Genomic DNA, 25,430 nt, shown 5'->3' on the forward strand with positions numbered 1-25,430 from the left:
GTGACTCTATCAGCCTCCCTCAGGAGTCTCAAACCCTCACTATGCAAGTATATGTCAGAGTCTTGCTCCAGACTCAAAACATCACATTTTAAGATTGGGTTTTTTTTCTTCTCACTCTACTTGGTTGATGCTAAAAACTGTCCCACGATCCCAGAAAAGAAAGAAAACATTTAATATGGATTGTGAAAATCTGATAGACTTAGATGATAAGTTTTGTGTTTTCAAATTGGGAATGGACCAAATTGGTCATGGTTTAATATGAGGCTGAGGGGAATTTTGGAATGTCTGCCAAGTTTCCATTATAGGCATGCAAAAAAAAAGGGATGTTGGATGCAATTTCAAATTCTAGTTCAGTAACAGCATTTGGGAATAATGCTAGTTCAAATGCTTGGAGTTCTCAACTATGTTTGTTTTGGGCCTATATGCTTGGGAGATTCCTTTTTGATGAAACTCATAGTCTTGTTTTTTCAAGTTTCTTGACAAAGCAACAATTGAAGATGAACTAGAGTTTGAGTGCAAAAAAACACGCAATTGGAGACTTTGCACAGTACAACAGGTCGAAGAGGTAAAACTCCTCCTGGGCATATTACCCATTTGGATGGCATGTTTAATGTATGGCGTTGTCTTTGCACAATCCTCAACATTCTTCACAAAATAGGGCAGCACAATGGATAGAAAAATTGGTCGACATTTTGTGATCCCTTCAGCAAGTATGCAATGTTTCATGAACATATCTATAATCCTATTGCTCGCTGTCTACGACCGTATATTTGTTCCAATTGCAAGAAGATTATCAGGGAATGAGAGGGGTATAACATTCCTCCAAAGGATAGGAACTGGTATGTTCATTTCTACCATTTCAATGATTGTTGCTGTAGGGGTAGAAATTAAGAGAATCAATGCAACAAGGGATAGTGGACTCATAGACATTCCCTCGGCAACAATCCCAATAAGTGTTTTTTGGCTACTTCCACAATATGTTCTTTTTGGCATGGCTAATGTGTTTATAATGGTAGGAATGCAAGACTACTTTTATGATCATATGCCAAACACAATGAAAAGCTTGGGTATTGCTATTTATTTGAGTGTTTTAGGAGTTGGTAGTCTCCTCAGTAGTTTCCTCATTTTGATCATTGAGAAGGCTACTTGTGGAAAGCAGGAGCATTGCTGGTTTGCAAACAACTTGAATAGATCTCGTTTAGATTACTTTTATTGGCTTCTTGCTTCTTTGAGTTTACTCAATCTGGGCATGTTCATGACCTTTGCTAGCTGTTACAAGTACAAAGAGACTGCATCTACTAACACAAAGAATGCTTCCTAGAAACTAACTTCATGTTATACCTATGAGGGGTGACACTAGTGCTTACATTACCAGTTTTACTATTCTAATTTGTTATTTAAATTTTATCACGATAGTGTAAATATTTGGTTTCCATCAACCACATCCATATCATTGTTCAGTCTTTTTAAGCAAGAATGTTTACATCCTTTCCTTTGCGATTGACAGAGATTATTTTATTAAACAGAATTTTACTATGAATTATTTCCTCTCGATTATTTGTTCTCTACATGAGTGCATTTTTTTCAACATATAATTGACTGAGAATAAATATATTTTCTTACAATTGTTCAATTGAACCCCTTCTTTAGGTCTAAGTGATAATTGAAAAGCTCATTATTTCTCTTAATTAGACTATTTGAGAGTTATTTTTTTATTCATAATCCTTATTAGGCTTAAAAGTACAAATTGTTGTTCATTTTTAACACCTAATTAAATTAGTTGAGTTGTAACTTATTCAAAATGTCTAATTAATTTAGATGTAGATTGTAGAGTGCATGCACACATTGGTTAGGTTAGACATAAATAAATATGAGAGAAAAAATAATCAATTGCACAGCTGCTAGTAGACAACTTTGGGTACTAAGTGATTCTATAATTGTGCAAAAACCAAATCAAGTGTATTTACCCTTACAAACATAAATTAATCTTGCATATTCATTAGATTCTTGGCATTTTTACGTCAAGTTCACCAAAATGGGGACTACAAAAAGGGGTTACATATCACATGATCTTAAATGCGGGCCACAAAAAGATAAATAGCATCATGATGGCATCAAAAAACCCATAAAGAAAAAATGTAGATAAGCACAAAAATTCAAGCAGTTAATTTTATGTTTGTTTTCTGTTGTTGGACTTGAGATTGACAATAGTTGCCTTTTCAGGTAATTTCAAAGCTTCATTTGATTCTTTGGCCATTTCTCCTTAGAAGACTAAAGGAAGAGGTGGAATAGAACCTCCCAAAGAAAAAATAAATAATCCTATATACAAATATGACGGAACATCAAAAATAGATACAAGAGCATTTAGTCAATAAAACACTTGAGGCCTACCTGCAGAGTAAGGCAGAGAGAGGTAGGGTAATGTGTTCTCTAATTTTAAAGAGTTATTTCATAGAGCTCCTGCATAAGTTGTGTTCCTTTATTAAATTGTACTATCAGCCATTTAGCCAGTCTTATTTGCTTGAATAGTAAAAGCTTGGTATGACTTCCTTCATCTGTTTCAGGAATAGGTATCAGAACAAAGCTAAACAATTTGATGATTCAACTGAGAAAGAACTGCAATCATCCTGATCTGTTGGAATCATAGTTTGATCAATCAAGTAATGTTTTAATTAGTAATTAAGCTTGGTTGTTTTGAAACTAATTACTAGTGGGACAAATTGATTTAGTGTTATGTCTAACATTGAGCTTTCTCTTCAATTGATTACCCACCAGTGGCTCAGTTGGTTCAGTAGTGTGGCAAATTTGGCTTGTTAGATAGACTTATATTGCATTTGAAAGCTTGAAAACATAAGGTACCAATATCAATTTGCATTAGTTAACCTTCATTTTTACTGCGCCCTTAAGTTTCTTGTACTCATTTCAAGTAACACAACAATCAAGAGAAGAGTTTGCTTGTTGTTCTCAAGTCTCTGATTTGGTCCTCAATATTTGTTAGATTTTTATTAGCATTGTAGAAGTAATGTTTAGGTGCAATTGTTGTCCCTTATAACTCTTATTTGGTTTCCTTTTTACTTGATTTTTTTAGATTCCTAAAGGAGGGTTTAGTTTGTGGCATAGTAGGAGATAGTACGCCACAGTGACGTTAGGAAGTTTCACTAAATCCATTAAATAATACTGTCAGATAGAAACTCAATTATATATATATATATATATATATATATATATATATATATATATATATATATATATGTATTTAGAAGTTTATATAGATATTATCTTTATAGTTGAAGAATAAATCATGTAATATGTTTAGTGATATTTAGACATTCACATGTTGCCCACTGCACACAACCCAAAAAGCACTGAGTCTTGCATGTGCTCCTTTATAAGATGCCCACCTTCTCTTCATATGTTTAATGTATTGAAAAGTCTTCTAGTACAGGTGGGTCATTCTCTTGCATTTTATTTTGAATCTTTTCTCTCCAAGAGAATGATGGAATGAGATATTAAAGTTGCAATAAGATCATGCAGTAGTGTTTCAAGGTACTATTCTTCTTGTGTGTGTGTAATGGTTCACAATTTCATGATTCTGTAATCTACCTATTTGGCCTAACTTTTTTGGATTCTATAGTAGTATTTTTTCTCTAATAGTACGGAAAAATGAATTGTTTCATCAGTATTCTGAAGCCTATGTGCAAGTCTACAAAGAGATGGGTGTCAAGGTTATAGATTCATTACTACACTCAGGAATGGGCTCATCTTCAATCTTCAGAAGATTGAATATGAGCCCATTCCTGACTGTGGTAATGAATCTCAAAGCTCCTTCAGCCTAAGCATATCATGTCCTTTGGATGATCTTTTTGAAGTTGCTTCAACATTGTATCCTTCAGACTTTAGAAAAATTTACATGATATGATTGTGAATGCTTTTCTGGAGATAAGTTTTACTCAATAAATTGTGAAGCGCATGGAATCTTCTATGATTAATCCAAACAAATACATATGCCCCTTTATAAGTTAATTATTTGTTTGAGTATATATAATATATTTATTGATAGTGTCTTTGGTTGATGTGCAGCATCAAGATTTGGGTTCTGGTATTTCTTCTGCAGTCGCAATGAACAATTGTATATTACTTGCAGCTTGTGGAGTAGATGAGATTCTTCCTCAGAGTCCTAAATTTCTAGTTGATACCTTCACTTCATGTCTCACAACACCTATTAAAATTGTATTGCGATGGTATTATCTTATTCTCATACCTCTAATCATCTCATTCTTTTTACACATGATTGGGAAACTGCAATTTGTGATGCGCTAATAGCTAGCTCCTTTGCTGGGTACAACAACTGGACATATTAGGGAGTGAATTAATAGCATGGTTTCTCATAAAAAATCAATTTAATATAGAGTTTTGGTAATGATTGTTTATCTATCTTGTATCTTAAATTATTCTCATTTCCCTCAAATATGTGTTGCAATGGATATAGTGTTTACATGTATCATAATATTGAAACGATTCTCTGAGGTAGGGAAAAGTTGTTTATTATGCACAAATAGCTCACTTCTAATGGAATGGAACTTAAAAACATTGGGATACTAAAATTAGTTATCCTTTTATTCCCGTCACGTGAAATTTTTGGTTTTTGCAATGTATGTTACTAGTTTTGGATTTCTGTTTGCTAAACATGATTACATCTTTATCTAACAAGACATAAAGAATTACCAAAATGCTTGTCACCCATCCTTGTACAATGCTAATGATTCTTAGTTAGAGTAGTTCCAAGATAAGTCACATTGAGGTGACTAGGTGGGAGTGACTTGGCGAGCTAACTTGGAGAGTTGACCTAGGGGATGGGCTCGGTGGGCTGAATTGGAGAGTTGACCTAGGTTGCAGACTTGGTGAGCGAACTTAAAGAGTTGACTTGATGAGCGTACTTGAATTGTTAGCTTGGTGAGCTGACTATGGGAGTCAGCCTGGCAAGTTGATATGGCAAGTCGACTTAAAGTGGTGACTTGGTGGTGCAAGTTGGTGAGCTAACTTATCAAGGCCACTTGGTGAGGTGACTTCACAAAGCGACTTGGTGAGCTGACCTACTAAGTGTACTTAAAGATTGACCTTGATGAGGCACTTTGGTTGGGTGACTTGATGAGAAAACTTAAAGTGTCAACTTGGCATGCCGACCAAGTGAGTTTACATGGTGAGCGAGCTTAGAGAAGCAACTCTATGGGGCAAGGTGGTAAAACCACTGGGTGAGTCAACTTCGTAAGCTGACTTAATGAGTCAACTCTTTGAGGTGACTGGGTGGGGGTGACGAGCTGACCTGGAGAGTTGGCCTAGGGGGTGGACTTGGTGAGTGAACTTAGAGAGTAAACTTGGTGAGCATACTTCAATTGTCAGCTTGGCAAGCTGACTTGGGGAGTCGGCCTAGCAATCTAACATGGTGAGTGGGCTTAAAGTGGCAACTTGGTGGGGCAAGTTGGCAAGCCGACTTAGTGAGGCCACTTAGAGATGTGACATGGCGAGCTGACTTGGTGAGCAAGCTCGATGAGCGGACTTTAAGATTGACCTTGATGAGGCACTTTGGTGGGGTGACTTGATGACCAAACTCAAAGAGTCAACTTGGCGAGCATACTTGCACTAGTTCATTTTTCAACCTTCATTGATCAAATTTTTGACCCAATTTTTGACCAAATTTGAGGTCAAAATTTTTTTGGTCAAAATTTTGACCAACTCACTAGTACATGATTTGTCTCAATCATATAACTAATTATACATTTTTCATATTAGTTACTGTCAATGTTTTTTAGGCATTCTATAAAACAGTTCACATGCCTTGCGTATGATATGACATTTTGCATGCATCCTGCACTCTCTCTCATCTGGCTAATGATGGATTACATAGAGTGATCTGAAACCATGATGCTAAAAATCACACAATCAAATCCAAAATGAACTTGCACTACAAATGGATTGTGAAAATATGATATTGGTAAAATTGCATGCATGTCTACCAAGACAATCACAACTTAAACATATATTTGTCCTGGTAGACATGCATGCAAAATTAACAATATCAAATTTCCACAATCCATTTGTAATGAAAGTTCATTTTGGATTTGATTGTGTGTGTTTTTTAGCATCATGTTTTTAGATCACTCTCCGTAATCCATCATCAGCCGGATGTGAGAGTGCAAGATGCATGCAAAATGTCATATCATACGCAAGGCATGTGACTGTTTTATAGAATGCCTGAAAAAAAATTTATAGCTACCTGTTGGTAGAAATTTCTACCTTCATTGGTCGAAATTTCTACCTTCATTGGTCAAAATTTGTGACCTTCATTAGTCAAAATTTCTACCTTCATTGGTCAAATTTTTTGACCTTCATTGGTCAAAATTTTCTACCTTTTATTGGTCAAAAGTTTTGACCTTCATTGGTCAAAATTTCTACCTTTATTGGTCAAAATGTTTCTCCTCATTGGTCAAAATTTCTACCTTTATTGATTGAAATGTTTCTCTTCATTGGTCAAAATTTCTACCTTTAATTGTCAAAATTTTCTACCTTCATTGGTAAAAATTTTGACCAATTCCTGGCAGAACTTGCACCATGGCTATGGAGGTTTTTCGACCAATGGGTTGGTCAAATTTGGTCGAAGTTTGGTCAAAAATTGGGTCAAAATTTTGACCAATAATGGTAAAAAAATGGTCTCAAATGTACTAGTGTGTGAGTATTCCTCACACATGTGAGTACACACTTAGGATTAAAAGAGGATTAGCAAGGTGATTAGGAAAAGTAAGTGGGATTAGGTAATAATTAGGCTTAGAAGGATGAGTTTGGTTAGGAAAGTGAGGTTGGGTGAGAGTTAAAGTTAGGAGCCATGTGCTCAAATAGGATTAAATTTAAAATATTTAATTCCAAGGGAGATTAACAAAGGATTAATTAAGTAAATGAAGTACTTTATTTAATTAAAGTGAATGGGTTAAGATGTAAGTGGGATGAGGGGAAATGCTAGGATTTAAATAAACCTTAGTTTATTTATATCAAGAAAAGGCGAATATAATTAAACAAATGCAAATTTATCTAATTAAAGGTAGGGTAATTAAACAAATAATAAATATCTATTTAATTGGTCATGAAAAGGGGATTTGGACAATTTTAGGTGTCTACATGTTTAAGCATACAAGTTCATTCCAAAACAAATTTAGGGAGAAACCTACAATAAATATGGTAGTGATTTCTAGAACTCTCTAACCTCAAATACATGAGTGAGAATATATCCCTACAAAAGCATAAGTTAGGGCATCAAAAATGTATGACAAACATGAAATAACCTTGCAATTAAAATGTTAACAACAAAGTTCAATCTTTGATAGAAAAAATAGCTATATAAATAGCATCAAAATCTAACAAAACCAACACCATCATGACTGGCTTGGAATCAACTTTTCGGCAATATTTCATTTTTTGAAAATGGAGCCCATATGCTCAAGTTATGAGAAAAAAATTTAAGGCTGCTCCTTATGGTCTAGAAGAGCATATAGAAGGCTTATGTTGTGATGAGGTCAGCAACCTGAGGGCTTAAATTTGACGGTTAGATGGATGACACAATTTTTTTTTGTTTTTTTTTTTTTAAAAGAAAAATACTATGTCAGCTAACATGGCATCCATGTGTGAGGTGAGATGTAAAAAGCCACATAGTTGGAACACTAAGTGGGTGCCACGTGGTAGCACCAGAGAAGTCAAAAAAATGTTTGGAGGTTTAGTGGTGGCTCGCAGCTTGAGCAATAGTTGGCTACAGGCAGAGCAATGGCGAGCAAAGGGAGGGAGCCATGTGGAGGGGTGGAGCAGTGGTAGCTACAGGGTTTTGATGTGGTCACATGAAGGAGGAGCAGGGCATAGGTGGGGAGGGGAGGAGTAGTGGCAGAGGGGTTTTAGCAAGTGGTGCAAGGTGAGCCACGGTGAGGGGAAAAATGGTGAGCTGAGGGTTTAGTGGTAGAGGGGGGAATAACAACCATGAGTAGTGGGCAAAGTAGATGACTATAGCAGGCTGAAGGAGGAGCATGGGTTTCAACGGAGGTTGTAGGGGGGTAGAAGTTGCAAGGCATGGGGCAGCAGAAGTTGCAGGGTGCAGGGTGGTAGTTGCGGATGGTGGCCATGGGAAGAGGTTGTGTCGTGGTGACAGTTGTAGTTGGGGTTACAGCATAAGTGCAGCAGAAGAAAGGGAGAGGGAGGTGTGGGGGGAGTGGAGATTGTAGGTGGTGGTGGGCTATGATTGCATAGGGATGGTGCTTGCGAGTGCTACTGGCGGTGGTGCCTATGGGTGCCAAAACTGCACTAAAAATTTTGAGTTTTTAAAAAACTTTTTTAAATTTTAAATTTTAAATTTTTCTCTCCTACCTAAACTTTTTCCAATATATTTTTTTACAACTTGTATAAATATATTATATAAATATATATGGTAGAATATATATTTGTATTGTTAATATATTTATATAAATGATAAAAAAGAAAACATAAACAAGATAAAATAAACAAAATAGACTTTTTTTTTAACCTATTAATTTGTCAATAAACATAGAGATTTTTTTTTAGTTTTTCATTTTCCCACTAACAACAAAGTATATTCAATGTATATATGCTTCTATGACTTGGAAATAGAGAAATAAGAAATATATAGTGTTATATATTAAAAGACTTCTCTTATGTGCTTAAAGCATGATAGTAGGCTTTTTAGCTTGATTTGAGACTTCTCATAAAACTTGATCTCCAAGTGCTTCTTCAACCTACAAGCTTGAAAACTCACAAATAAATTCAAAAACATGTTAGATGATTAGTTTAAACCCATAAAGTGGGTTCCACAAGGCTTGTCAAAATGTATTGCATAAAAATGTAATAACAGAATAAACAATAATCAACTAAAGTCTATTCCTACATATTTATGCAAACCTCAAATATGAAAGACAACTTGTGCATAATGATGACTGAAATCAAAAGAGCTTAAACCATTCAAAATAGCACTAATGAAAACATCATAAAATCACCAAGTGGTTGATGATTTCATTTTTGTGGGATGTGGTTGCTCACAAATCCTGTAGCATAACAATAGGCTAGATAGTGCTTATGGAGATGAGGAAGGGGTTCTCCTTTTATAGGAAATGAGATGAAATGAACAATTGAGATTCAATGCAAGATGAAGGGCTAGGATCTCTTAGGATCAATGAGGTGTCCATGAGATGGAGGCCAAGTGGACTCCATGTGGATTAGGGTTTTTGACCATTCAAACAGAGAAAGATTCTCACACATGTTTGAGAAACCTTTGATGTGATGGGTCAATGATAGGTGTAAGAGGTGTGAGAAGCATGGTTTCTCACACATGTGTGAGACACCTTGATTCTCATGTGAAGGGGGACAAAAATGTAAGAGGTGTGAGAAGTGTTAGGAGTGTGGGAAGTGTTAGTGTTCCTCACACATGTGTGAGCACACACTTAGGATTAAAAAGGGATTTAGCAAGGTGATTAGGAAAAGTAAGTGGGATTAAGTAGTGGGTAGGCTTAGAAGGATGAGTTTGGTTAGGAAAGTAAGGTTGGGTGAGGGTTAAAGTTAGGAGCCATGTGCTCAAATAGGATTAAATTTAATATTTAATTCCAAGTGAGATTAGAAAAAGATTAATTAAGTAAATGAAGTACTTTACTTAATTAAAGTGAATGGGTTAGGATGTAAGTGGGATGAGGGGAAATAGGCTAGGATTAAATAAACCTAAATTTATTTAAACCAAGGAAAGATAAATGTAATTAAATAAGTATAAATTTATTTAATTAAAGGTAGGGTAAGACTATAATTAAATATATAATAAATATCTATTTAATTGGTCAAGAAAAGGGTATTTGGACAATTTTAGGTGTCTACACCTACTATCCACTCGATCAAGCTTAGTAGACAAACTTTGTATAACTTATTCTTCTAGTCTTTCTTAGTGTAGCTAACATTTGTAATGTTATGTACATTATCAATACATCATGTTATCACTATCTTAACTGATTCTTGTGCTTTATTACATAATCATAACTCAACCTTTCTTCTAGGTGCTATTGTTACATCTTTTGATCAAATCCTCTTCATCAATCAACTAAGTGATACTACTTGAATCTTATAAGCAGTTGTCTTACTAGCAAATAGTAGGTTTTGCATTAGTGACAAAACAATGATTGAACTACATAGTCTTCTTCAATAATCTCCCTCTTTGATTAGCTTCTTCAATCCATTCTTAAAAATGCACACAATTAAATAATAAAAGCCTATGATATGATAATTCTATGAGAGTACTAGAAGAGTGATTTGAAGCTTAATGATTATAGACTTAGATTTCTAGACCTAAAATGAGAGGAAGAAAGTTATATTTATATGCATCACACAAGAGGAGAGCATTGGCTCGTCACCTTGGATATGCAACTTGGCAAGAGATTCCTTTTGGAAATCCATGACACATATGACACAAGATGCTAAATGTAATATTGTATGATGAATGGAAGTCAAAATTAATAAATATGGTGGATGATCTATGACATGTCATGTGACACCTCAAAGCCACTTAAAGCCAAGAATCTATTATAATGATGTCTAAATATAGATATGCATAGGGAATAAGAATATATGGATTATGACAATTCTTAGCCAAGTGTAAGGATATAATTGATGATGTAAGATTTCCATGTGTCATGATGATGTCAAGATTGTGTGAAGATTATGTGGAATATTTGAATTAAAAATATGTTGTTCAACTCAAATGGAAATTAGTAATTTGGAAATTAGAGGTGGAAAATAGAGCTTAGAAAATAGTGAATTCTGATAGTTTTTTGAATGATGAATCAATTAATTAATAATATTTATTAATTAAGAATGATAGTTAGGAAGAATGATTAGTAATGGGAGATATAAAATGATTGAAATGACATAGGATTAAATCATGGGTTATTCAATCCTATAGAGAAAATTAGTAGATGATTGGCGAATTTGATTTGATAAGTGTGAAAATATCTTTTGATGAAATGTGACAATTATGTAGATCAATTAAGATGATGATTGGTAGACCAAAGCCATGGTACAATTGAATGACTTATTAGGATTGATAATATGCCAAGGACACATGACATGGATTAAGGACATGTAACATTTAACTAACATTATAAATTCTACATGATTGAGATTGATTAATAGAGTTGATCATGATAACATCACTGGACACTATTGATGTTATTAAATTGATATGATAATACCACAATCTGACACTAAGAGACTTGACAATGTTAAAGATCAAATGATGTGAATGAAAATTTACCTAGCACTAAGAGTTGTGATAGTACTAAGGTCAAATTGATAGGCTTGATAGATTTCTAAGGCACTAAGGGACACGACAATGCTTGAGATATGATGGTAGATTTGGGATTTTTGGCACATTTTGGGTTGATTAGAACTGATTATGGGTGATTTAGAGTTGATTTAGGGTGATTCCAGGTTGATTTGATATGATTCCAAATTAATTTGATATGATTTTGATGATGTTGAAATGGTTCTAAAATAATTTGCAATTGATGTGAAGGAGGGTATGAATGGTGAAGAATATTGTTGAGATATAATCATGTTGGCCAAAACATCAAAATTGGTGAAATGAGAAAATTGGATGAGTTAGTATGAAAATATGATTAAACTATAGATGCAAACCATTTTTTAGCATCTACATTTTTCCCCTCTTTGATACAATGTGATTTAGAGCATTGTATCAAAGAACAATTAATGAGAAAGCCATAAAAATATGTCCCAGCAGGGATGATATATATAGGTACCCCCTTGATAAATTGACTAAGATATGCATATGATGAGTCAATTTTTAGATAATGAGATGACAAAGCCATAGTAACTAATAGATCACAAATGAAATATCAAAGAAAAAAGTTACGGTGTCTAGAGTGCAAAGTGAGGTTGATTAGGGGCCCAAGATTAGTTTCATGGGATACCACTCAAGGAAGTGAAAAAAATAATGAAAATTATATGTCAATTTTTTTCACAACGAAGATACAAATCCAATGCGATTGATGGATTCAAATCAGAGTTGAAATGCAAAAGTTATGAGCTCCAGAGTATAAAATAGGGGCTTTAGGAGCAATATTGGGCATCTAACTACCCCAAGTGTACCAAAAATGCACCCAAGTATGCCTAGGGAACACTTGGCAATGCCAAGTGTGCTATGATAGCACCAAGTGTGCCTTGAGCATAATTGGTAAGCCCAACTATGCTTTGAAAGTGCAGACTGCACCCCAAAAGGCTCCAAGGGCCAAAATCAGCCTAACTAGACTTGGAATGACCTAAATCTTTGTGTGCATGCCCAAAATGATAGAAAGAGGTAAAAACGTGGTTAAAATCAGTCAAATATGTTCAAATATGGTCAAACTTGGTCAAGAAAAGGTTAGAGTGAGGCCAAACTTGGTGGAACGCCACTATTGGTTGACAGACAATGTCTAATGATGTGAGAATGCAAGAATACAAGATGAAGATGATTTTGGTGTATTCAAGTACATGAATATGGTGATGGATGAAATGGAATTCAAGAGATAGAGGAGATATGATGAGGGCTAGTTAGAATGAGATGAATGATAGAATACCAAGGAGACAAGATGAGGACCAGTTCTAATGAGGTGAGGACTTTTTCTTTTCAAAAAGTGCACTATATGTCAATGGAGCTTTATTTTGATATGGTAGATGGAATGTAATGCATCATGGCATAGAGGGTGAGAGAACAAATGCAAAACTTTTGCATAAACAAGAATAATGCAGACAGAAAATGACCTTGTCCTTCTTGAAGCATATATACGGGCCCTAGACTCTCAAAGGTATATTTTAACATACATAACATAAAAGATGACCCTGAACCATCCTAGCCACTCTCATAGATCAATTTATATCATCGAGTGGCATAGGAACATGATCGAAGAAAAATGAAGAAAAAATAAATCACTCACTAAATAGTATGATCCAACAACTATTATTGTCCATTACTACTTACTTTTTTGTGTTTTAGGTTTGTAGATAGTGGTTGACAAGTTGATCATGTGATAGGTTCATAGTGACATTTTGGATTGATTGTTGGTTCAAATTGTTTAGATAGTGTGATTATCATTGAAGTGTTGTGCTTTGAGTTTCAGTCTATGAAACTACAAGTGTTTAAGAAAAAGGGATGATCATCCACAGTGGCTATTAAAAAGTTTTATTGAAAATTTGTGGTAGGTTTTTTTATTTTTAGGGTTTTGAGGATATTTTCTATTTTTTGTTACTCGTTTCTTTAGGACATTTTATAATTTTTAGTGTTTATTTCAGGACATTGTATGATTTTGATCAATTTTCTCAAGACATTTTACAAATTTTTAGTGATTTGTTCAAGATGTTTTATAATTTTTATGCATTTTTTCAAGACTTTTTACAATTTTTGGTGATTTATTCAGGACTTTTTAGGATTTTTTCAATGTCATATTTGAATTTTTAGGGTTTTTTTTCAGGATTGTATTTGAATTTTTAGGATTTTTTTTAGGATTATAAGGAGGCACAAGCATTAGCTCCAATCTAATATGTGATAAGTCCAATGGATATAGATTCCCATGGTTCAAGTTCAAACTTGTGCACTATGTAGGTGATATGCCTCCAGACAAGATGCAAACTATGTACAAAAGCCAAAGACAAAGTATGTACAGACTGGTGATGTGTGGGTAAGATAACAATGGACATTAACTAGTTCATGGGCCATGATCAAGGACTAGGGATGTCTTGCAATATCAAGGATATGAATAGGGAATGACAAAAGGGGATAAAATCTAGATGGAATCTCAATAGATGAAGGAGCAATAATTGATTACACATGGTGCCTATTTTCTAGGTTTTCACTTTTGGACATAATTTTTCTCTTGACTCAAATTTGCATGCCAAGATGCCTGTTTGCTAGGTTTTCATCAAGGCATCCACTTTTTCATGAGTTTTTTTACTTTTTTGTTTCTTTTTTCATGATTTTTTGCTATTTTTTAGGAATTTTTGATAGAATTAAGAATGTTTCTAACAAATGTTGAGAAGAAATTTGTTGTCAGTGCTACTAGATGATAATATTTGAACCCACAACTAACCATAACTGCGTAGGATTAGTTTCAATTTTGTAGCTAAAATCATACCAATGGAAAGGCCTCAAGAGATACCATCATGTACCATATGTAAGATAATGTTTGCCTCTTTCAAATCAAGGCATCTAAGGATAATTGGGACAAAGGATCCTTTGCATGGGATGTCACTGATGATGGCATGTGCAAAGGCTTGATGGATAGAGGTTTGATTTTGGTTATCGAACAATTATATAGTGGGACTTGGGCATAAGTAGTTGGATATAAGAAAGAGCTAGGATGATTGAGATCGATGACTTTTCAATTGAAGGCTAATCGAAAGAGCTCCAAAATACTTCATGGCATGTTGAGCATTGGAACACTGATAATCATAACATCATATTTTTCATTTTGTATCCTTGGGAGCTGCTTAGCTTTGATTATTTATGGTCTAATGGTGCCTTTGGTTTTCACCAAGAGACATGTTCTTGTTATTTTTTCCTTTTCTTTTAATTTTGTAACTGGAAGATGGAGTTGACTCTCCAAAATATGTCAATGTGTTCTATTCAAGAGAATTTTCTCCGATAAATTATAATAGCTTAATAGAGTTCCAAGACATTTACATGAGCATCATCATTGTTGAATTGATCAAAGAGTGGTGCTCCATGCCAGTCCCAATCAAATAAGTCAGGATAAATTGAGGGGATGTCATCATCAATATTGAATGGACTTTGGTGGAAGGTATCTTATTTAGTGATATAATTGTGGTCAAAAAAGATATGGTCAAGTGCATAAGGATTATTTATTTTACATTAGGTGTCCTAAGATACCTTTTCATCATTTGAAACCTTCATAATTTCACACATAGGTACCTTTGTACTAGGAGGACCTATTTACAATGGTTTGAATCCAAACCCCAAACTAGGAGGTCATCCTTTTATAGTGATAAGTTCAATTTTTCCTTGTTGCTAAGATCCAAGACCACTACATCCATCATAGCCTTATCTATGCATGATAATAAACCCAAGTACATACTTGTTAGGATATATCAAAGTGGGTTCTTATTCTAACTTTGCTTTCTCAATATAGATAGATGTATTGTCATAGACATGTTTTTCATGTAGGTCACTTTGGCTAATGAATGTGTTGGAAATAGAAGTTTGTGTATTGATCTCAGAATGTTGTGCTTGCAATAGTTATGATTTACCATAAGATTGGGGAGAAAGTGGTGACTCCGTAATGTGGAATACTTGAGACATAAAGTATTCTCCACACCCTTTGGCTTTAATCTTTATCTTTTCATTGGCTTAACTAAGGAGCATATCAATGTCCACATATTTAGAGGAATCTATGGGTTATGCTTCATAGTTTTTTGGGACTTGGTATGTAGTAGAACCTCTCACATTAGCACAAAAATGGGAAGGATTTGGATCACCAAGGACGGAAACCTCCACACTATTGTAGGTGAACTTTAGGCATTGATGATATGTAGATGGCACTTCTTTCATAGCATGGATCCAAGGACCTCCTAGTATCATCTTGCTATTCATTTTTATATCTGGGACCTAGAATAATGTATTCTTAGTAGTTGGACCAACACTAAAGGGTATTATGATAATGTCCTTAGAGAAGTGTTTGCCATCATCATAGTCCTTTATTTTGATTCTACAAGAGGGATCCACATCATCTTTAGAGTAACCCAAACCCTTGACAACTTTAAGGGTACAAATGTTTAATCCTACTCCACCATCTATCAAGACATGTTTGACTTTGGTGTTAGGGATAAAAAATTTGAGGTGAAGCGGGTCATTGTGGTTGGGTCTATCCTTAGGAATATCTCAAGGGGAAAAAGTGATATGTTGTGATGTGGATATGTTCCCAATCATGGCCTAGAAATGGGAAACTCAATGTTATTTAGGACTACTGAGTCTTTGAGGGCTTGATCCAAGACCTTATGATGTTGGGTGGATGCACGTAGTAAATCCATGATGGATATTTGAGCAAGGCTCTTGTTGATCTAGTCAACAAGGCTATAATCAAATAATGCAAAAGCATTAGGTCTACTAGGGGATATAGGTCTAGTAGAGGTAGTAGGTCTAGAAGGAGCTCTAGGTAGGGTCATCCTTGTATGATGCATAGTGAAAGTGAAATGGGGATCCTTAGCCTTTAAGGTGAATGTGCATATGTAGGAGTGAGACTCATTAAAATAACTGATGGTGTAGTCATATCCAATGCATGTGTAATTAGCCTATGAGTCAAAATGTGAACTAGAGGCTTTCCCTTTTCCATGATTACCTAAAGGATCTTTAAAAATAGTGTGATCAAAATTGGATACTAGTAGTGATGGATCAACTGTGATCATACCATCATAAGTAAGGTCTTCTATTGCATGTTTAAGCTAGAAACATGATGAGGTCTTATGTCTTTTGGTGCGATGGTAATCACAATTTCTTTTGTCATCTCACCATTATACTTTAGTTAATGGTTCATCTTTGATTAGGGGTAATCGCAAGAAGTTATTTCTAAGTAATTTTTGAATTGTAGTCTCAAGAGATATTCCCAAGGGTGTGAATTTTTTGTCTTTGGTTCTCGGATGTCTTTGAGGTTTGTTGATGGGGACACGACCCAAGCACAAAATGGACACAATAGGAAAGAGAAAATTTTATTAACTGTGTAAATATGCTATTACATTTAGTACAGAGAAAATAACTTCAAAACATGCCCTAAGGGCTTACAACAATATAAGTCTGGAGATGATTTCTCCTTTTAGTACCTCCTCTCAAACTCCACTCCAAACTACCTTTTACAATGCCAGAAATGTTCTTAAATAGACCCCAGAGGATTAAGGATTAGGAATACATTCTAGAAAGTGCTAGTTGGCATCCATCGACCAAATAGAAGGCTCTAGAAGTCCCATTAGAAGTCGGCACAAAATTAGAAGAATCCAGAAATAGTAACCGAACTTTTGGGAGGCATAACTTTTGAACCGTAGCTCCGATTGATGAACCGTTTACATTTCTGAAAAGCTCTTGAAGTGCTCTATAGCCTTATGGACTAAATTTTCTCATCCCCCATTTTTTGGCCCTATTTGGGGTCATTTAATGCCCCTAACCTAACTTTGAAGAATTCTTAGGAGGTCACCAAAAATTGAAAAACTATAATAACTTTCAAACCGTGGGGCCTTTCGACCTGATTCTTTTTCTCGAATGCTCTATTTTACAATTAAAATCTTCTAATCAATTTACACCTTATAGTTCACCAAAATGATGGCTCAATTTCATACTCCTATTTTTTTGGCATTTACATGTATCCCAAGGTGTTCAAATACTGTATCGTAGAACACTGATAGTGGAACTGTGAGAGTTGGAACCTTTATTTGACCCAAATAGGTATCTAGAAATGAGAACAAATGAAACAAAAACTAAGTCTAAGTACATTTTTTTGGTTGACATAGGATTTCCCTTATACCTCTGGATGCTCATGCATCAAACACCCAGGGTAGATTGAAAAGTGACCCTGTCACTTTATGAATGGTAGAGGAAATCCCAAATGGGAAACCTCAACTACTGAAATCCAAGTTGAGTCCTCTATCGATCGTCCTTTCCACTTGACCAAATAATATTCATACTACCTATTTATGGTACTCCTACCCACACAACTATCCAAAATCTCCTCTATCTCCTCCTTGTTAGAAGTAGGAATTGGACATGGCTATAACATTAGCCCCTCATCTGCACCATCATCATGATACTTTTTTAAGTCTGCAATGTTGAAAATAGGAGAAATTTGAATACCATCTGGCAACTCCACCTCATATGCATTTCTTGAGTCATGTTTCTTCAAAATTTTGCAGGGACCAAATTTCTTCATTTTCAGCTTGTTGTAAGTAACGGATGGAAATATTTCTTTCCATAAGTGTACCATGACTAGATCCCCTACTTGGAATTCCTTATGTCTTCTCCTTTGATCAGCCCTAGCTTTATACTCTTGATTCATCTTGGTAATGTGTGCCTGAACCTCCTCATGTAGAGGCTTGATATGTTCAGCAAACTCTTTAGCTTTAGCACTTGTCCTCTCCCCTTGCTCTATCTTCCTCAACTCTGGTGCAGCCCTTGGGTTACTTCCATATACAATTTGGAATGGTGATCTACCAATAGTCCTATTTACAGAGTTATTGTAAGCAAACTCTGCCTATGGTAGAATCAAATCCCACCCCTTGGGTTTATCCCCAACTAAACATCTCAGCAAATTGCCCAAACTTCTATTTACCACTTATGTTTGGCCGTCAGTCTGCGGGTGATGTGTGGAACTGAATTTCAAGTATGTTCTCAACTTCTTCCATAATGTTCTCTAGAAATACCCTACAAATTTAGTATCTCTGTCAAAAACTATACTCCTTGGAAGACCATATAGTCTGACCACCTCTCTAAAAAACAAGTCTGCAATATGGATAGCATCATGAGTTTTGTGGCATGGAATGAAATGAGCCATTTTGGAGAACCTATCAACCACCACAAATACTGAGTCATTACCCCTTTTTGTCCTTGGCAATCCAAGAACAAAATCCATACTTATGTCCTCCCATGGATTCGATGGAATAGGAAATGGCTGATACAGTCCAGTATTGTGACTAAATCCCTTGGCATCTTGACAAATCTGACAACTTTGTACAAACTTCTTCACATCCTACAAAATATGAGGCCAAAAATAATGTTCTCTAAGAATGGAAATGGTCTTATCTTGACCAAAATGTCCTGCCATCCATCCACTGTGTTCCTCCTTAATCAGATTTTCCCTCATGGAACTCCTTGGAATGCATAATTGACTGCCCTTGAATAACATACCATCCTGAATTAGATAGTCTAACCGCTTAGTTCTGTCTACAGAAATAGGCTCCTTACAAGCTTTCCACGCTTCAGCAAAATCAAGATCCTTAGGGTATTATTTCTTGAGTTCATCAAACCCAACTACTTCAACCTGCATTACTGTAAGCAACAATTGTCTCCTACTTAATGCATCTGCAACCCTGTTAGATTTTCCACTTCTATGCTTCAACACAAATGTATAGTTCTACAAGAACTCTACCCACTTCATATGCCTTTGATTCAATTTACCTTGGCTATTTAGGTATTGTAATGCCTGGTGATCAGTATACAAAACAAATTCCTTTGGCAATAAATAATGCCTCCATTTTTTTAAAGCTTGAACTATTGCATAGAACTCTTGATCATAAATAGAATACTTCCTTTTTGCATCATTCAATTTTTCACTAAAATATGCAATAGGCTTACCTTCTTGGCTTAATATAGCCCCAATAACACTACCACTACCATCATAATCCACTTGGAACACCTTTCTAAAATTTGGAAGTGCCAACATAGGTTGTTCTGTCACCTTCTTCTTTAGCAATTCAAAACTTCTCGCAGCTATCGCAATCCATTTGAACTCTTTTCTATCCCCTCTTATTGTGTCAGTCAGAGTTGCACATATGCCACTGAAATTCTTAATGAACTTCCTATAAAAACTAACAAGACCATGAAATAATCTTACCTCAATAGTAGACCTTGGAGTAGGCCATTCCAAGATGGCTGTTACCTTCTTTGGATCCATTTTGAGACCTTTAGGTGATATAACAAACCCCAAGTAGACTAACTCCCTTTTTACAAAGATACACTTCTTCATATTAATTAAAATTTTCTCTTCCCTTAACCTTTCAAGGACACTATGAATATACAATAAATGTTCTTCCAAAGTCTTGCTGAAAATTAAAATATCATCCAAATAGACAATAACAAATTTTCCCAAGAACTTCTTAAGTACCTCATTCATAAGCCACATGAAGGTGCTTGGGGAATTCGTCAATCCAAAGGGCATGACTAACCACTCATAAAGACCCTCCTTGGTCTTGAAGGCTGTTTTTCACTCATCTCCTTCTTGTATTCATATCTGATGATAGCCACTCTTGAGATCTATCTTTGTAAAGTACTGAGCTCCACTCAAGCAGTCCATAAGATCATCCATTCTTGGCAAAGGAAATTGATACTTGATGGTTATCCTATTTATAGCTCGAGAGTTTGTACACATCCTCCACTCTCCATCCTTCTTTGGTGCTAGTACTGCAGGTACTGCACATGGACTCAGGCTCTCTCAAATCAAACCCTTTCTCAATAGCTCCTGCACCTGTCTATTTAGCTCCTCAGTTTCAGTAGGAGTCATCCTGTGAGTAGCCTTGTTAGGCAAACTAGCTCCTGGGATTAAATCTATCTAATGACTAATTTGCCTTACTAGTGGCAATCCTTTTGGAACATTATCAAAGATGATATCTCCAAACTCACCTAGTAAATCTAAAACTTCAAGTGGTATTTCACTACTACCTTCTTTATCTTTCCTAGGAATCAAAGCATAGCACATACGCTGATGTTTCATGCCATCTAAAAACTTCCTTCTATCAACAAGACAAAACCTAGCACTGCTACATACCTTTTCACCTTCCCTTTTCATGGGCTTCAAATTGTGGCAAACTCCATCCTTTGTTAGAGAGTATGTGTTTGCATGACCGTCATGTACTGCATGCCTATCAAACTTCCACGATCTTCCCAACAATAGAATGCAAACATCCATTGGAATAACATCACAGAGAACTTCATCATGGTAGCTCCCAATTTTGAATTTCACTAAACATTGTTCACTTACTAGGACCTTATCATCATCTTTCACCCAAGCAATTAGATAGGGCTGGGGGTGTTTCTCCCTCTTGAGGTTCGGCTTGGAGACCATCTCCTCTGATACCAAGTTATCAATGCTACCACCATCAATGATCACATCACAACATTTATCCTCACACTTGGACCTGGTACAAAATAGACTCCTTTGTCTTGGTTCAATCTCACCACTTAGTAGGACCCTTTCATTTACTAAAGTCTCTCCTCTTTTTGCATCTTCTAAATGTGATGATTGTGCATCCTCATCCACATGAGCAACCCTAGCTTGACCCTTAGCTCTCCTATCTATCCTTCCTTATCATTAAGGGAATTCAAAGGCATGATGACCTTCTTCATTGCAATGGAAACATGTACCAAAGAAGCCTCCTCTTCCTTGTCCATGTCCTCTACCTCATCCTCTCTGATTTCCAAAGTCTTGATCACGAGAGCGGTTGAAACCCTCATTCCTCTAGTTCCTGCTAGTACCCACATCTTCATTTTTCCTTTGGGTTTCATTTCATCCTCCAGATGGCCTACCACTACCCCTTCCTCCTTGACCATACCCTCTTTGTCTCCCTTCAAACCTATTATTTAGCTTCTCTTCATCTTGTAGGGCAAACTGGTATGCCTCTTAAACACTGGTCATTCTTACCAGACTTAATTCCTCCTAGATGCTAGGTCGCAACCCACTGATATAATGAGCAACCTTCTCCTTATTTGCTTCTACATGCCCCACTCTAATCAAAAGTAAATAAAACTCCTCTATATATTCCTGGACTAATTTTCCTGCTTGATTTAACCCATGCATCTTCTTAAACAAATCAATCTCATAATCAACAAGAATGAACTGTTTCTTCAGTTTTTCCACCATACGATCCCACCTTGTGATCTTCTCCTTTCCTCTTATATTTCTTTCCAATTGAGCCTCTTGCCACCAGATTTTGGCATGTCCTTTCAGTTTGGCCTTTGCAAACTTAACCCTATTTGGGTCCTTGATATCCTCATACTCAAAGTATTCTTCCAATTCATTGATCCAATCAATCAACTCATCTGATTTCAAATTTCTTGAAAATACACCCACATCAATTGTAGGTCTTTTTCCAAACTTAGTAATGACCCTAAGAAGCTTTTCCTCTTTCTGATTCAGAACTTCCCCATTAAATTCCCCTTCTGGTCCAATTTCTTCTTCTTCATTATCATCCTCACTTTCATCACCTATGGCAACATTTGTTCCTCTATGGAGCTCCTCCTACAATGCTTGTACCTGCCTTTGGAGGGCTCTAACCTCCTCAGGATTAATAGCTCCAACCCTTCCACCATGCTCTCTTCATGGAGGCATCTTCTTAACTCAAATCGACAACCACACAGTCCTAGTGCAAACTGCCTCACAATCGGTGCTCTATCTACACACTCAGGAAAACTAGCTCTGATACCACTTGATGGGGACACGACCCAAGCACAGAATGGACACAATAGGAAAGATAAAATTGTATTAACTATGTAAATATGCTATTACATTCAATACAGAGAAAATAGACTTCAAGACATGCCCTAAGGGCTTACAACAATATAAGTCTGGAGATGATTTCTCCTTTTAGTACCTCCTCTCAAACTCCACTCTGAACTCCCTTTTACAATGCCAAAAATGTTCTTAAATAGATGCCAGAGGGTTAAGGGTTAGGAATACATTCTAGAAAGTGTTAGGTAGCATCCACCGACCAAATAGAAGGCTCTAGAAGTCACATTAGAAGCCGACACAAAATTAGAAGAATCCAAAAATGGTAACCAAACTTTTGGGAGGCATAACTTTTGAACCATAGCTCCGATTGACGAACCGTTTATATTTCCAAAAAGCTCTCAAAGCACTCTATAGCCTTATGGACAAGCTTTTCTCATCTCCCATTTTTTGGACCCATTCAAGGTCATTTAATGCCCCTAACTTGACTTTGAAGCATTCTTAGGAGGTCACCAAAAACCAAAAAATTGCAATAACTTTCAAACCGTGGGGCCTTTCGACCTGATTCTTTTTCTGGAATGCTCTAAATTAAAATTACAAATTTTTTGACCAATTTACACCTTCTGGTTCACCAAAATTATTGCTCAATTTCATACTCCTATTTTTCCAACATTTACACTTATCCCAAGGTGTTAAAATACTCTATCCTAGAACACTGATAGTGGAACTGTGAGAGTTGGAACCTTTATTTGACCCAAATGGGTATCCAAAAATGAAAACACATGAAACAAAAACTAATTCTAAGTACATTTTTTTGGTTGACACAGGATTGCCCTTATACCTCTGGATGCTCCTACATCATTTGTCTTGCATCGATGTTTTAGTCTTCTATTATTGAGGTGGTGTTTGAATGGGAGTTTGTGAATTTGTAGAGTTTTCACCTTTTAGAGTCAATTGAGGTTGTGTTGCACTAATTTTCCATGCATCCACAATGCCATCATTGGTTACATTCATATTCTTGGACAAAAAATTTTCCTTATCATTATATGAGTTGGTGTTGGTGTTCTCCTTGTTGGTTTTGAGGATGCCCTTATGGATGAGAGCATCTTCAATAGCAACCTCTTTTTTCATTAACTTGGAAACAATGCTTGGACTTTTGATCTTGAGTTTGTACATTAAATCTGTGGCTAGATTTTTAATGCACATATTAACTTTTTGTTCCTCAAGAATGTTCAGTGAGCATTGATTGACTAAATTTCTCCAACATAATAGAATTGTGATAAATGGTTCTCCCATCTTCTACTTAGTTGAGCATAAATCATAAAATTTCACCTTTTTTGTAATGTTAAAGGCAAAGTGAGAGATGAATTTTTCTACTAATTCTGACCAAGATTTGATATTTCCAAGAAGTTTGGAGTACCATTCAAGTGTGGGCCCACCTAGAGAATGAGGGAAACGTCTCATAAGGCCGGTGGAGTCATCACTAAGTTCAATACAAGATGCATAAAATTCCCTAATGTAATCAATGGGGTTTCCTTTTCCTCAATATTTTTGAATCTTAGTGCCTCAAAATGTTTTGGGAATAGAGGAAAATACAGGTTTTTATCGAATGGATTAGGACATAAGTCCCTTTCTATGTATAGAGGAAATTGAAACAACTTATTTAGAGAGTTGTTTTAATTTTTTAGTAACTCCTTATTAGGGTTTTGAATGATAGTCTTCACTTTGAGTCTTTTGTGTCTACAAGTAGATCGTTTTCTATGGCTAGGACTATGTCTACTTGGTTCTGACATTTCTATGTCTAAAGAGTTTGGTCATGTGTCACTAGGTGGTGGAGGTATGTTAGTACCTTGAAGACAAAAGGGTCCTTATTGTGGTCATGCTGGGTACTTGTTGTAATACTCATTGTGGTAATGGTTGTGATGGTTGCACTATAGGTTGTTGTATCACTTGTTGTGGTTGTTTTCATGTCATTTGTTGCAATTTTTGTTGAGATACCTATATGGGTTACATGTGATACTATGTATGTGAATTTTTTTTGGAGGTTATTGAGGTTGATGTGACATATGTTGTTGCTCTATGCATCTTTGGTGTTACAACTATTGTTTTAGTTGCTCTTTTTGTTTAGCAAGCATGGCATGTTGTTGTTGGAATTTTTCTAGTACGTTGTGTCTAAGTCAAGTGGATTTGCATTGGCTTGTGTGTTAGGGATTTTGGATCCTTGCACCACTTGAGGTTGTTGTTGTGGTTGATGTTGCTATTGATATGCTATATGCATGTTAAGTGGATTTTGACTTGGTTGTGCCTTAGAAATTTTAAGTCCTTGTACTATTGTAGGTTTTTGGTGTCCTTGAAGTTGGTTATGCCTTTGAGGATTGAACACCATGTTTGGGTTGTTGGTTTCATACTTTTGTGTGTTAGATGTTTCTCCTCAGAACATCATATTTATTTAGTAATGAGACGTGTTCATTTTGGGAATGGATGAAATTTCAATAAGGCTCTTCCTTTGAAAGTCAATAGGGGTTTTTGCAATTGACGCTTTACATGGTGTGTTCATAAGGGGCTCCATAACATTTGTGTTACAAGCTAGGGTTTTTGTTGCACCAAAAGATCGACCTGGTAATGCCTGATACACTGGACATATAGAACATAGGAGGCAAATAAGCCATGTCTCAAATCTTGAAGGGAAATTTTGGTGGTTAGTCCAAAAATTCCCCCCTTAGCATTACCCGAGGAGATTCAAACCTATGACCAAGCTCTAATAACACTTGTTACAAGCTTGGGTTGTTGTTGCACTAGAAAAAGAGTGACCAATTAATACCTGATACAACCACTAGACTTATAGAACACAAGAGGTGGTTAAGAGATGTCACAAATCTCAAAGGGGAAGGCTAGTGGTTAGTCCAATAATTTGATATCATAACATTTGGTAAAATTAGGAGCAAGGGTTCACTTTGTTGATTCTCCTCCAAAGGAGGTATATTTTTCATCCCTAGAGTGAAAGTCCCCATAGGTATGTCTTTTTTTGTATTATTTGGTTGAGATCAATGCTTAGTGTTCTCTTGGGATACTTACGAAGAGTGTTGTTGTAGTTGATAGAAGGAGGTTTGTCAAACAAGGGATTTATGTTGATGTGTT

At 35.8% G+C, this 25,430-nt stretch overlaps 1 pseudogene; it reads left to right on the top strand.

Annotated features, from left to right (window-relative positions):
* Window positions 1-323: 323 nt before the first annotated feature.
* LOC149551823 (protein NRT1/ PTR FAMILY 5.10 pseudogene) lies at window positions 324-1,321 on the top strand (annotated as a pseudogene).
* Window positions 1,322-25,430: the final 24,109 nt, after the last annotated feature.

Source organism: Cupressus sempervirens, chromosome 6, assembly GCF_028749045.1.
Source record: "Cupressus sempervirens isolate cs-2001-9-10 chromosome 6, ASM2874904v1, whole genome shotgun sequence".
Classification (NCBI taxonomy): Eukaryota; Viridiplantae; Streptophyta; class Pinopsida; order Cupressales; family Cupressaceae; genus Cupressus; species Cupressus sempervirens.